Raw genomic sequence first — 6,773 nt, forward strand, 5'->3', positions numbered from 1 at the left:
TCATTAAGTAAGAAAGAAAACATTTGAAGGTAGGATCTTATGGGAAAATAATCGATGAGGGAGTGGTGTGATGAAGTGGCGTTACTGTTGTCACCATCTACCGGCACGACACATAGCGTTTTTTTATTTTATTTGAATAGCATGTTGTCGAATGTCCACAAACATAAACAGTCCTTTCCTTACCATTCTCACTTTTTTTTTCTCTCTAAAATGCAGCTCATCATGGCACCAAGAAATGCGGTGGAATAAGCCTTTCCCATAAACTTACTACCTCTTATAACACGCTGACACTGGAGACTCCTTCCATAACTGCTATAAACATAAATGTCATCAATGATACATTTTTCCTTGTTAAATAATCACACATTTTTAAACTTTTGACTTGGAGGGAATAATGGATTGCGCCACGTAATCTATCTTGACTAGAGCCCCAGTCCCAGCTGAAGACGAGCAGCTTCATATCGTCATGCTGCCACCACCATGCTTCAGCATAGGTATGGTGTTTTTTTTGTTTGTTTTTTTTTTGGTTGATGAGCTGTATAGTATTATGCAAATGTCTTGGCACCTGCAAAGAAATGCTGTAAAGCAAAGCTGCCTCTTGTTATACAAATAACCCTACTTTAAAGAGTAGAAAACCGTAATAAACAAAACAAAGTCAAGGTCTGGTATGACAATAAGCTGTATAATCTTTGTGCAGTTTTATAAGGAAATGAGCTGGTACGTTTTACTGGGGGGGGGGGGGGGGGGTAAGGTACTTCTTGCACAGTACTTAATCTTGTAGTCCCCAAAAAGTTCTACCATGGTCTCATCTCATCAGATCATTTTGTCACATGGTTTGTGAAACGATATATATATATATAAAATGACATAGACCACGTATTAGAACTTGTGGATTACTGCAAATAAAAATTTGGACCGTGTGAAAGGTTTTCCCAGTCCGCCACGCATTAGTCATTTTTTATTTTTTAATCTATAACCCACGCACCTCTGCTATGCTGGAAACATAAGTGCTCTGACCTTTTGACTTCAATAATTCTACTTACTTCCCTGAGATTGTCGATTGTCATTGGCGATGTTGCCATGGAGACAGGCCTCTGTTTGAAGAGGTTAAATGTATTGGTAGAGGAACCTCGCAAACCGATTTGCATAAATGTCATGGACTTTTCAATGAGATGGAGATGTATTTTAATGTAATCGTGTAACAGGCTTGTGTACAGCGCATTATAATAAACCTGTGTCACATTATGATAATAGTATATTAGTGATAATAATAAACATTTTGTGCTGATGAAAGAAATGTCAAGCAGTCAGAGAGAGTGGACAACAGTGATGATGCAATATATTTACCCAGATGAGGACGGGTTCCCTTCTGAGTCTGGTTCCTCTCAAGGTTTCTTCCTCATATCATCTCGGGGAGTTTTTCCTCACCAACGTCACCACCTGCACGCTCAATAGGGATAAATTCACACACTTAAAATCTCTATCCTGTGTTTATATGCTTCTGTATAGCTGCTTTGAGGCAACGTCTAGTGCTAAAAGTGCTATACAAATAAAATTGAATGGAATATCCAGGGGCGTCACAGTGGGATGATGGATGGATTTATTATGATGTCTTGTTTTCTAGGTTTCTGTTGTTCCACTGTGTCAGAGTGTAATGTAATCATGGGATTATGACCTCTATTATAGGTTGGTAACCGCTATAATAAAATAATACATTTCAACTTCGCAGCTTGTTTCTTACATGAAATGCACCTGTACGTTAAAATATTCATCCAATTCATCATATAAAAGTTTAGCGATTAAAAATGCAAATGAGTACAAGCATTTCTCTATAATCAATATAAATAGCAATAAACAATTGATTGCACTATGATCTACGCATACACTTTTTACGCTTTATGGAAGGAGTCTCCAGTATCGGTAAGTTTTCGACACTGGAACGTCTTCAGGACAGAGGACTTTACGTGGAGAAGAGTTTCTGAGTAGAAGTCTATTTCTTGTTGTATAGGATCAGTAGCATGTCAGGAGTCCATTGTACTCTACACACGCTAATGCAAGTCTACTAGACGCCACACCCACCACATGTTTGTCACAGCTGCTCATATTTTATCCAGATATATATCATATTATATATATGCATTTCTTCCCTGAGGTCATATTTAACCTGATACCTTTCTCCGCTTTCCAGGTGAAACATTATGCTGCCTGTGACTCCGACAAGGCCAACACCTGACCTCATGTTAGATTGAGTTACAGTCCCGGTGGTAAGTCTATCGCGATCTCTCTTCCCCGCTGATCTCCTACACTAACCGGCTAGACGACGAACCTGATGGACAAATCCGGTTGTGTTCTGTTGCGTTGCGAGTCAGTATGTAAGCAAACACACACGAACTCTGATCCTTCTTCAATTCTGAAAATAGAACGCTGCGAAAAAAAGCGCATTAGAGATCCGATTTATAGCCTGTGCGTTCCAGCTAATTGCTTTTAAATTGCTTTTTAATTGCGTCGTTTGGCTTGCGTTTCAGGAGCTTAGTACTATACACAGAAATGAACATATTTAGTCAGAAATGGTTTTCAAAACCAACAAAAAGAGTTTTCTGGGATATTTTCTAATTTATCATTTTTTTTAACGTTATTTCGTGAATAATTATATACTAATCTTTATTAATTAAAGACGCATTTTCAATGAGAAAAGCAGTCTGTTAAAATGTCCCTGATTAGATTTTCACATCGGTCCATTTCCATGAGGACACGGTTGCGCTTTCTGTGCGAGCCTCTCGGAGGAAATGTCTCCTGCTTGTCCTGTTCATCTGCTGCAATTTTCCCATCATCATCCCCCCCCATCTTTCTTTTTACCCCATGAATGGTACATTCCTCGCTCCGTCTTCCTCAGGCTGTGTGTGTACTGAAATGGGTTTTTCCACTATCAACACTTGAAGGGGGCTGGGGGGAGGCGAGGGACGTGTCTTCTGCAGGAATATCAGATGAGGACCGGCTGTGCCATGCGGACTTGAAGCCCCCTTCCCTGCAGTAGAATGGGTTTGACTCTCTGACACACACACACACACACACGCACACACGGGCACCACGCTGACCAGCAGACAACCAACCGGTGCTCCCTGGTTTCCTAGGACAGACGGGTTTGAGAGACAGATGGAAGGCAAGCGAGGAAAAAGAGAGGAACATGGATACTAGGAGGGGAAAGATGAAAGGAGAAAAGGCTGTGTGAGAACGGAGGGATCAGAGGGAGGAGAGGAACCACAGCTCGAGCAGGTATGTAGTGGTGCAGGACTACTGGAGTGCAATTTCATGGTGATGTGGGATCAGGTTCGCATCGTACCCCAACTGGGGACGTGGAAAAGTGCCAAACTGGTCTCAGGGCAGTGTAATCAGCTGTGGAAATGCATGGCTCTGGGTTTTTTACGCTTGCTTTCTCTTGGAGAAATGGATACCCAATTATATGAGAGAGAGAAAGAGTGAGAGAGACGCACTTCAGCCTTGCCATATTATCATGTTGATGTACTGTATAGCTGCTATGGGTTTTAATGCACTCTAATGGATCCTGAATACAATCTGAATGTCACCGATAGATGTGTGTAAATGGGGGGAGAGAGAAAGCGAGAGAGAGAGAGAAAGCGAGAGAGAGAGATAGAGAGATGTGTGCGTCTGCAGAAAGAGTGAGAGAGAGAGAGAGGGAGAGAGAGAGAGCGCAAGAGAGAGAGAGAGAGAGAGAGCGCACTGGCAGAAATTGCTCTGCGGGCAAACATCAAAGTGGTGATGGAGAGATACTGGCAGAGGAAAAGAAAGCAGTGTGTGGAAAAGAGAAGAAGAAAAGACATTGCATCTCACTGACAGCGAATTCAAAGACGAGCTGAGAATGAATGCGTGGAACCAGAAGGTTGCAGGTTCTAATGACCTTCTGTTACAGTGAAGCGAGACAGACAGACAGAAACAGATGGGATTTTATTTCTATTGGACATGAAGCTTTAATTTCAGAGTGGATTTGTTTTTTTTTGACTATCGGCGTCATCAGTCTCTGTCTCATCACACGAAGTGTATTTCGTTCAACAAATATTAATTTTCGTAAAGTTCTTACTCACAACTCCATTCGAATTCTGGTGAAATAATGACTAATGACCTCTTCTGAGTGATCGATGATCCAAGGTGTTGCACAATTGCGTGACAGCTAGTTTCACCGCCCCATTTAGCTCCTGAAAGTTAAAAATGGGATCCTAGTGGTCAAAAATAGGAACTGCAACAAACACTAACAGAGTCCCATTGGGGCAGGAATCATGCTGCCCCATGCACTGCGGTTAGGACAGGACAGTTAATGACAATGCCTAATTGTGTTAGTTTAAAAATACACAGCAGCTATTGAGATCTTGCTCTATAGAAAATAATCAAAGTAAATCTAGTAAATTACTGCAAACGAAGGCAAAGCGTAAGCGCGGACAGAGTGTGTGTGAACCATTTCTCCTGTTGCGTAGGGGATAATGTCTACATCCAAAATCCAAAATAATACCTTTCAAGACGTTTATTTATTTATATATTTATAATATATATATATATATATATATATATATATATATATATATATATATATATATATATATATATATATATATATATTATAAATTTTGCGTTTTTAAACCTTTATATTGGTGTCAAAATGTAACCTTGTCTGTCCTGAAGACTTTCCCATGGCAGAAAATGTACCAAGTGTTCCAACATGCTGACACCGGAGACTCCTTACAGAAAACGTCACTACAGCGATTGGACATAGGCACGGAGAGACAAATGGCAAAAGCAGACCTTGTCAGATCTGGTGCGCCTGGACAGCGTCAGTCCTGCTCCTCCATTGGGAGCCAAAAAAAAAGTGAAGGAAACAAATGTAGATGAGGGATGAAGGGCAGGGAAGAGAGGTCAGGTGATAGTTTAGCAGAGGAACAACATAGAACAGTGCGGCTGCCAAAGGGAATTAAAGAGAGTGAGAGACGACTGGAAGATAACAGAGTAGAACTAAGATAGGAAGCAGAAAGCCTGACTGATTTATGATAAAGACGTAGAAGATTTGACAGACAGCAGGGAGGAGGAGAAGGAGGAGATGAACGAAGACCTTGGTAAGAACAGAACTGGTATAATCGCGTCAAAAAAGATACACACACACTTTGATACTCTTTGATGCTAGCAGGAAGAGGAAAAGAGGCAGAAATACAGCTGAGATAGGGAGAAGCATAGCTACCTTTCATACTGAATAATTCGTATCATGGTAAATACTTCGTTTTTTGAAAAATCATGATCTTTATCACATAGTACAGAAATACTACAGACAAATGTGATGTTCTGTATAAATTTCTCCAAAATTAGGGACCACAGACAGCTGTCTCACATTTGATAACATTTGAAATGCTGTTTTTTCATACGAAAAATCATGGATTTTTCCGATTAATACTTGCCCTTACTTAATACTTTAGTGATGTATTGTTATTAAGTTTGCATGTGTTTTTACACAATTAAAGCCTGTTATGGGAGATATTTTGATGAGGAGAAATATGTTTAGATGTAATGATGCTTAGTTAAATGAATAAACTGGGTTGCCATTTTATTAGGTACTCTCTCAATCCTGACGTTCAAAGTCAGGACCCTCTTCATATTCATGAACCTAACACAGCTTCCTGACAGCCTGTATATCATCTGTCGGAGGTCATTGCTAGTTTATTTATTCATTTTGTGCTTGGCCCATTTTGCCAGGCCCATCAGGGTTTGGAAGGATCTTGGAAGTGAGGCGGGGATACACCCTGGACATGACGCCAGTCCATCTGTAGTGCTATTAAGGTTCAAAAAATATCTCTGAGATATAAATGTGTGTGTGTGTGTGTGTGTGTGTGTGTGTGTGTGGGTTGTAGTGAACGTACACTTGGGGACCCTGCTAGTGCTGGACATCTGTCATGCTGTCTTCCTGCCTCAGAAGTTTCCAAATAAAAATGTGATTTGAAGCTTCAGATACCCTAAGGAAAAACTGAGACACACAGAGAGAGAAGAGAGAAGGAGAGAGAGAGAGAATATTTGAGCTGAGGTATATAGTGCTGTGAAAAAGTATTTGCCCCATCCTGATTTCTTCTGCTTTTGTGTATATCTCATACTAAATTGTTCCAGAAATGAAAACAAAATCTAAGATAAAACAATGGCAACCCGAGTAAACATAAAATACAGTTTTATTTACTGAAGCAAAAAAGTTATCCAATACCAACTGGGCCTGTGTGAAAATGTATTTGCTCCCGTAGTTATTAATTCACCAAATCTATGAAACTGCATTCATAATGGGGTTCAGCTGGACTAGACACAACCAGGCCTGATTACTGAAAACCCTGTTCAATCAAATCAACTTTCCATTTGGAGATAATGGCTCAACTCTGCACTGTAGTGAACCTTCCCAGAAGTGGCCGACCTTCCAAAATTCCTCCAAGAGCACAGCGACGACTCATCCAGCAAGTCACAAAAGAGCCAAGGACAACAACAAAGGAACTACAGGTCTCTCTTGCATCAGTAAAGGTCACTGTTCATGACTCCACTATCAGAAATACACTGGGCAAAAATGAAATCCATGGAAGAGTAGTGAGGTGAAAACCACTGCTAACCCAGAAGAACATCAAGGCTCTATCTGAATTTTGTCAAAACCTTTTGGGAGAATGTTCTGTGGACTGATGAGTCGAAAGTGGAACTGTTTGGAAGACAGGGGTCCCATTAAATCTGACGTAAACTAAACACACATC

At 40.5% G+C, this 6,773-nt stretch overlaps 1 protein-coding gene across 1 annotated transcript in view; it reads left to right on the top strand.

The window, feature by feature from the left end:
• Positions 1 to 2,953: 2,953 nt before the first annotated feature.
• Positions 2,954 to 6,773, top strand: part of srcin1b (SRC kinase signaling inhibitor 1b) — a 51,090-nt gene continuing 47,270 nt past the window's right edge. The window contains exon 1 of the mRNA XM_053618212.1: positions 2,954 to 3,273. The gene's annotated coding sequence lies outside the window, so the exon portion shown is untranslated. The remainder of the gene's footprint in view (positions 3,274 to 6,773) is intronic.

The sequence above is a fragment of the Ictalurus furcatus genome, chromosome 1 (assembly GCF_023375685.1).
Source record: "Ictalurus furcatus strain D&B chromosome 1, Billie_1.0, whole genome shotgun sequence".
Lineage (NCBI taxonomy): Eukaryota > Metazoa > Chordata > Actinopteri > Siluriformes > Ictaluridae > Ictalurus > Ictalurus furcatus.